Below are 8823 nucleotides of genomic sequence, written 5' to 3' on the forward strand. Positions count from 1 at the left end.
TACTGTACAGGAACCTCTTGCTGATTCTGTCCCTCCCATCTCTATATATAACGCCACCCTATCAAACATTACTTTATCACCCATCACAGCAGTGCGGAATAAATCACCCATACACAGTATCTCTTACATGACATACTCACATACATAACGAAACTCAGACCATACAACCTAATCGAACCACCCATCACCACACACACATACACCTGCTCAGATTTGAAGAAATTCACAACCGTTTGCATATATGTATTTATTCATTTATCCCTTATTATTATTATATCATTTTATACGCTCTATACGCAAGCTTACATTTATGCATATACAACTTTCTCGTCTTTGTTTTAACCAAACAAAATTATTTTACCCATGGATTCGTCCATTTATACTTATGGATCCGTCCATTCATATTTTTATATATTTACATTCATTTTCATTTTTAATTGTATTTTTATACATATTATACCATCGAATTTTGTGTTGTTCTTTTTAGACTTGATAAAGGGGTCTGCGTACCTCGAAACGCGTCGACTTTGCTAACCAAAAAATAATAAAAAACACTTTGTATCCTCAACTGGGTTGTGAATTGCGCCTTGTGTCCTCCAGCTCACTGCATGAACCCAGTGCAGACGAGCCCCCTCCCCATATACCACAATTCGCACCAAAGTGGCGGCTTGGCTCCCGCCCATGGTCAACTTGGACGTTAATCGGCTGCACCAACCCACATCACCCCACGATTTTACCTCCACCAGAACTGTACTACCAAAAGTACAACCAAACCAAGGTGAGTAGCAACCACTCAGCCTGGCTAGGAACAAATAACATATCTTGTCAACCACCACCTATGAGCGCCTTCTCCGCTTTTCTCTTTGGCCATTTAATCTTCGTTGATAGGCAGTCCAGACTCACGATGCGCTCTAAGCTGATGCACATAGTGCGATCCGATGCACTCCAGGCTGGAGCGCATCAAGTGATTTTCCGGCCAGCATGACGCACTTCCGGTTGCGTTCCGAGGTGACCACTCACTAGATGTCTCTATCTTCTTTCATACAACATATTGAGAGGACACAGGCATTTCCCACTGTTACTTATAGCACTATAGCATTCTACCCTAATTTTGTGATCATATTGTGGCACATGCGTTCCAGCGTGGAACGCATGCGCACTTCCGGTTTTTCGGTCATCTTCTTTCGGGTCAATAGTATTTAAACAGTGCCACTCTAAATGGTATGAATGATCACATGGGTGTGGATACACCATCATCAGCTCAGCACAGCTTTGACTGTCCTATATTCTGTTCACTCATCCCTTCTCCGGCAACTTGGTAAGTGTTTTGGTCTCATGGGGGCACCCGGTTCTCCCCCTTTTTCAATGTATCTATTTTTATTTATGCATTTTTATTTATCCATTTTTATTCACCTTATTTCTGATTATCATTGGCTCTGGCTAAGATGTCGTTTAAGTTATTGTTATCATGATCTTAGGAACTTTAGTATTTTTGATACGCAGATTAAATATCATATAGGAATGCTAGTCGTCCGCATACATTTATTGCTTATCCTGAATGCTTTTCACCAGATATGTACTTACCGGTCAATTCACGATATTAGCAGATGTATGCCGGTCTCTGGTTAGCAGATTATGTTTATTGTAAATAAACTTGACATTAGACAGCGGGTATACCTCTGAAATAAACAGTATACCTAGTAACGATGTATACTATACCTGTAAGGTTTTCTAGTATAAGTATTGCATTTGATATCGTGTGTGCTCATCCTTGATGTTGTTTATTATACTTATTGATTGATTATGTTCTATTGTCACACAGTGTTTGATAAAGGTCTTACGACTAGAGTTGAGCGAACCCGAACTGTACAGTTCGGGTTCGCACCAAACTTTAGGGTTTTCAGCACCTGGACCCGAACCCGAACATTTACGTAAAAGTTCGGGTTCGGGTTCGGTGTTCGGCGATTTTTATGGCGATTTTTATGGCTCTTTTTGAAAGGCTGCACAGCAGCCAATCAACAAGCGTCATACTACTTGCCCCAAAAGGCCATCACAGCCATGCCTACTATTGGCCAGTGCAGCATGTGACCCAGCCTCTATATAAGCTGGAGTCACATAGCGCCGCCCGTCACTCTGCTCTGATCAGTGTAGGGAGAGGATGCTGCTGCTGTGAGGGAGAGATCAGGGAGGAATCTTATCAAGAACTGGTTTATGTACTCAGCGATCTACAGAAAAAGTGTTTTGTGGGTGCAGTGCACAATTTTTTTAAGCCTCCCTGAGCCAACTACTGCTGAAAACAAACTTTTTTTTCTTCAGTTAGTCAATATCAATACATAATCGGCAGCCATTTTATGCAACAGTAGTGCACCAGCGCAGGATATCTGCAAGTCTGCAAGTCCAGAAATACTGCTTTTTGCTTACTGGGGTTAAAAAAAAGACATCTGTTAAATATACTGCACATCTGGGATTAGACGTGCATAAGTCACTGTCACATTTAGGCCAGAAATATGCCTTTTTGGTTACTGGGGTAAAAAAAGCCTCTAATATATTGCACATCTGGGATTAGTCGTGCATAAGGGACTGTCACATTTAGGCCAGAAATACGGCTTTTTGGTTACTGGGGTGAAAAAACCCTCTGATATATACTGCACATCTGGGATAAGACGTGCATACGTGAGTGTCACATTTAGACCACAAATACCGCTGTCATATAGAGTAAAAAAAAAAAAAATTGGAGTACAATACCCCACATCAGGGTTTTTATTGGCGGTTAATTATTTATAACATACTTAACCACTTTTTACTTTGCTTTGTAAACGCTAACTATGAGGCAAATCATCTAATAAGGGACGCGGACGTGGACATGGTCGTGGTGGTGTTGGTGGAGCCTCTGGTGCAGGGAGAGGACGTGGCCGTTCTGCCACAGCCACACGTCCTAGTGTACCAACTACCTCAGGTCCCAGTAGCCGCCAGAATTTACAGCGATATATGGTGGGGCCCAATGCCGTTCTAAGGATGGTAAGGCCTGAGCAGGTACAGGCATTAGTCAATTGGGTGGCCGACAGTGGATCCAGCACGTTCACATTATCTCCCACCCAGTCTTCTGCAGAAAGCGCACAGGTGGCACCTGAAAACCAAGCCCATCAGTCTGTCACATCACCCCCATGCATACCAGGGAAACTGTCTGAGCCTCAAGTTATGCAGCAGTCTCTTATGCTGTTTGAAGACTCCGCTGGCAGGGTTTCCCAAGGGCATCCACCTAGCCCTTCCCCAGCGGTGGAAGACATAGAATGCACTGACGCACAACCACTTATGTTTCCTGATGATGAGGACATGGGAATACCACCTCAGCATGTCTCTGATGATGACGAAACACAGGTGCCAACTGCTGCGTCTTTCTGCAGTGTGCAGACTGAACAGGAGGTCAAGGATCAAGACTGGGTGGAAGACGATGCAGGGGACGATGAGGTCCTAGACCCCACATGGAATGAAGGTCGTGCCACTGAGTTCAGAGGAAGAGGCAGTGGTGAGACCGAGCCAACAGCGGAGCAAAAGCAGGAGCAGTGGGCAAAAGCAGAGCAGCCGTCTCCAAAACAGTTCGCCTGCTACTGACCGCCGCCATCTGGGACCGAGCACCCCAAAGGCAGCTTCAAGGAGTTCCCTGGCATGGCACTTCTTCACACAATGTGCTGACGACAAGACCCGAGTGGTTTGCACGCTGTGCCATCAGGGCCTGAAGCGAGGCATTAACGTTCTGAACCTTAGCACAACCTGCATGACCAGGCACCTACATGCGAGACACGGGCTGCTGTGAAGCAAGCACCTTCAAAACCAAGAAAGGGCTCAGGCCGCCCAGCAAACAGAGGATGTGCCACCAACAACACCACCTCCGTCAACAAGCATCTCCACCATGTCACACGGAAGCGTTTAGCTCTCCATCTCACAAACCTTTGAGAGAAAGCGTAAATTCCCACCTAGCCACCCTCGATCCCTGGCCCTGAATGCCAGCATTTCTAAACTACTGGCCTATGAAATGCTGTCACAACATGTGTTTGACGCACATCCCTTGCCTGGCGCATGTGCTGAATTTGGTGGTGCAGAAGTTCATTCACAACTACCCCGACATGTCAGAGCTGCTGCATAAAGTGCGGGCCGTCTGTTCGCGCTTCCGGCGTTCACATCCTGCCGCTGCTCGCCTGTCTGCGCTGCAGCGTAACTTCGGCCTTCCCGCTCACCGCCTCATATGCGACGTGCCCACCAGGTGGAACTCCACCTTGCACATGCTGGACAGACTGTGCGAGCAGCAGCAGGCCATAGTGGAGTTTCAGCTGCAGCACGCACGGGTCAGTCGCACTACAGAACAGCACCACTTCACCACCAATGACTGGGCCTCCATGCGAGACCTGTGTGCCCTGTTGCGCTGTTTCGAGTACTCCACCAACATGGCCAGTGGCGATGACGCCGTTATCAGCGTTACAATACCACTTCTATGTCTCCTTAAAAAAAAACACTCCTGGCGATGATGGAAGAGGATGTGGCCCAGGAGGAGGAGGAAGAGGGGTCATCTCTAACACTTTCAGGCCAGTCTTTTAGAAGTGGCTCAGAAAGAGGATTTTTTATTTTATTTTTGCAACAGCAGAGGCCAGGTACAAATTTGGCCAGCCAGGGCCCACTACTGGAGGACGAGGAGGAAGAGGATGTTTACAGCGGGGTGGCATCCAACGCAGCTCGGGCCCATCACTGTTGCGTGGCTGGGGGGATACGGAGGACGCAGACGATACGCCTCCCACATAAGACAGCTTGTCCTTACCTCTGGGCAGCCTGGCACACATGAGCGACTACATGCTGCAGTGCCTGCGCAACGACTGCAGTGTTGCCCACATTTTAACGTGTGCTGACTACTGGGTGGCCACCCTGCTGGATCCACGTTACAAAGATAATGTGCCGTCCTTAATGCCCTCACTGGAGTGTGATCGTAAGATGCGCGACTACAGGCGCACGCTGGTAGACGCGCTCCTGAGAGCATTCCCGACTGACGCCGGAGGACAAGTGGAAGCCCAAGGCGAAAGCAGGGGAGGAGGAAGAGGTCGCCAACGTAGCTGTGTCAGCGCCAGCACCTCAGAAGGCAGGGTTAGCATGGCTGACATGTGGAAAAGCTTTGTCACCTCGCCGCAACAACCCGCCCCAACTGCTGATATGGAGCGTGTTAGCAGGAGGCAGCATTTGAACAACATGGTGGAACAGTACCTGTGCACATGCCTACACGTACTGACTGATGGTTCTGCCCCATTCAACTTCTGGGTCTCCAAATTGTGCACATGGCCAGAGCTTGCCCTGTACGCCTTGGATGTGTTGGCCTGCCCTGCAGCCGGTGTATTGTCTGAACGTGTGTTTAGCACGGCAGGGGGCGTCATTACAGACAGACGCAGCCGCCTGTCCACAGCCAACGTAGACAAGCTCACGTTCATTAAAATGAACCAGGCCTGGATCCCTCAGGACTTGTCTGTACCTTGTGCAGAATAGACAGTTCTAACAGCCTGAACCATCCTGCCTTGTACTCAAGTGCACTTATTCCTATTTTTTTTTTTATATGGGGGGGATACCCCTATGTAAAAATGCAAAATAACACACATCTGTGTTGGCTACCTATTCCTCCTTTGCCGCCGGTTCCACCTAGACCGCCACGTGAGCCTACACGGCCACATCCACCCATTCACCACCTCCTCAACCTCTTCCTCCTACATCATTCCTAATTTTCATTTTTTAAGGTCTTTTATGTTTTTTTTATTCATTTCCCTATCCACATTTGTTTGCAGAGCATTTGCCATTCTCTTAAGCACATTTTGCTGCCTTTTGCAGCCCTCTAGCTCTTTCCAGGGCTATTTTTATAGCCATTTTAGTGCTCAAAACTTTGGGTCCCTATTGACTTCAATGGGGTTCGGGTTCGGGGTCTAGTTCGGGTCAAGTTCGGGTCCGACTCCCAAACCGGAATTTTTTTTTCAAGTTCGGCCGAACCTGCCAAACATGAACATCCAGGTGTCCGCTCAACTCTAATCTCTACACGCCTTAGATGGAATCCATATACCACGCTGCTACACCTCAGCTTCCTTTGCTATGAACCGGACAAAAGAGCTTCACATCTTCTCTAACGCATCTACTGAGGCCATTGTGGGTGTTGACTACCTCAAGGTGAGAGACTTTCTGTTTGGGAAAGCGAAGTTTGCACCTAAGCCTGAGCACACAATTCCTAGGCTTGAACTTTGTTGGACTGTGCTAGCTGTAGAAATCGCAGATTTCATGTTACGCGAGCTAGACATTCAGATAGAGGACACCAAATTCTACACAGACAGTAAGGTCGTTCTGGGCTACATATACAACCAGACTAAACGTTTCTATGTCTACGTCAGCAACTGTGTAGAAAGAATCAGGAAATCATCTAAACCTGAACAATGGCATTATTTCCCATCTGAAATTAATCCTTCAGATCATGCTATTAGGCCAGTGTCTGCAAGTCTATTTACCAGTTCTTCCTGGTTAACAGGTCCTGAATTCCTGCTGGATCACACAGAAGAGACCACGGCTGATGTCTTCGGTCTTCTAGAACCTGACAAGGATGCAGAGATTCGTCCTGAAGTTACAACCCTCATCACCAGAACTGAACAAAGACTCGTCTTGGGCTGTCAACTCTTTGAACGTTTTACCAAGTGGATAAGGCTTGTACGCACCATCGCAAGACAAGGGACTGTAAAGACTTTCATCAGGCCTATCACAGAACTTATTCTGCTCTTGCCTTTTGGAGAATGAACTTATTGCCTGGGCTGCTGAATCCTACCTGAAACTTTAAGCAAGAAGTGTTTGAACTTTTGCCTTACATTTTGTTGCTGCATTATATGCCTGTTCTCTTTATGTTTTTCAGGTCCTCGGATATCAAGCAAATTGCAATGTTGTTTATTTGCAATTATATAACTACCGTTATGGTTTAAATAGTGAAATTTTCAATGCCAGACGGGGAGTGTGCTGCTATGCAGTTAAATCTATATAGTTTAATTCATTGAACTATTCATATATTCTATTTTGTCGTATGCTCCCATTTAGTGGCTGTTTTTTGGTAATGCACTTCGTTTTTCTGTTCTTCATCTTTCATTCATTGCTTTGGTCCACCCCTTCTTCTGTGTACCTCACTTCCTGTTTTCTTTATACTGATACAGGGATTTGCACAGGTACACTTGTATTTTCATTCTAGCTTGCAAAAGCATCATCTTTTGACCACACAACACCGCACAATACCGGAATCCATCTGTTCTGCTGTACTCTGTTATCTGGTTTACAGAATAAAGCAACTTACACGGATAAACTCGGTGTTGGTGAGTTCAAGCTATCTGATGAGGATTGTCCGCAGTGATTATATCTGCTCATACAGGCCAGGCAACGAGGTCTCACTAGGGATAAATCGCTATTACAACAATCTGAGTCAGAATAATAAGATTATAAATACACATTGTGCAGGACCTGGAAATTAATTCATAGGATGACATTTGGTTAACCATTGGAAACAGTAGTGAGGTGAAGAATTGGTAACGGTACTCTGGGGCGTTACAAGTCCAGACCTAGTTTGTTGAGCTCTGGCTGATACTTTGGGTGGCATCCTAGGCGAAAGCCGGAGCACAGACGGGCATACGCTCGGCTTTGGCTGTCCCAGTCCCTGCAGGAGCCTTCTGTCCCAGAGGAATAGGGAATGGTTTATGGGTAGGGATGAGCAAACCCGAACTGTATAGTTTGGGTTCGTACCGAATTTTGGGGTGTCCGTGACACGGACCCGAACCCGAACATTTTTCTAAATGTCCGGGTTCGGGTTCGGTGTTCGTCGCTTTCTTGGCGCTTTTTGAAAGGCTGCAAAGCAGCCAATCAACAAGCGTCATACTACTTGCCCCAAGAGGCCGTCACAGCCATGCCTACTATTGGCATGGCTGTGATTGGCCAGTGCAGCATGTGACCCAGCCTCTATTTAAGCTGGAGTCACATAGCGCCGCCCGTCACTCTGCTCTGATCAGCGAAGGGAGAGGTTGCAGCCGCGACGTTAGGGCGAGATTAGGCAGTTATTAACTCCTCCAAAAGACTCCATCCAGTGATCGATCTGCAGCTGTGGATGATTAAACTGCTGCTATTCAATTGCTCACTGTTTTTAGGCTGCCCAGAGCGTTTTTATGTCACTTTTTTCTGGGGTGATCGGCGGCCATTTTGTGGCTTGTGGTGCGCCAGCACAAGCTGCCACCAAGTACATTTAACCATCAATAGTGTGGTTATTTAAATCTATCCATAAAAGGGTATATTAGATTGAAGGTGCTGATAGGGTCATCCTCAATAACTTCACACGCTACTGTGCATATCCCAGTCTAATTCTGTCCGTAAACCTATACCTGTCACCTAGCGCCTAAATACTAGGCCTACAATTTATATTCAGCTAAATCGGTGGTTACTGCTGTGCCTGTATTAGTGTAATACGGTACCTAAATAGATGCCAGATAGTGTTAGGTGCCTGTAAAAAAAGGCCTGAATTTGAATACAATACATTGGGCCAAATAATTTTTTTCTTATTGTGGTGAACGGTAACAATGAGGAAAACATCTAGTAAGGGACGCGGACGTGGACACGGTCGTGGTGGTGTTAGTGGACCCTCTGGTGCTGGGAGAGGACGTGGCCGTTCTGCCACATCCACACGTCCTAGTGTACCAACTACCTCAGGTCCCAGTAGCCGCCAGAATTTACAGCGATATATGGTGGGGCCCAATGCCGTTCTAAGGATGGTAAGGCCTGAGCAGGTAC

Source organism: Bufo gargarizans, chromosome 2 (genome assembly GCF_014858855.1).
Source record: "Bufo gargarizans isolate SCDJY-AF-19 chromosome 2, ASM1485885v1, whole genome shotgun sequence".
Lineage (NCBI taxonomy): Eukaryota > Metazoa > Chordata > Amphibia > Anura > Bufonidae > Bufo > Bufo gargarizans.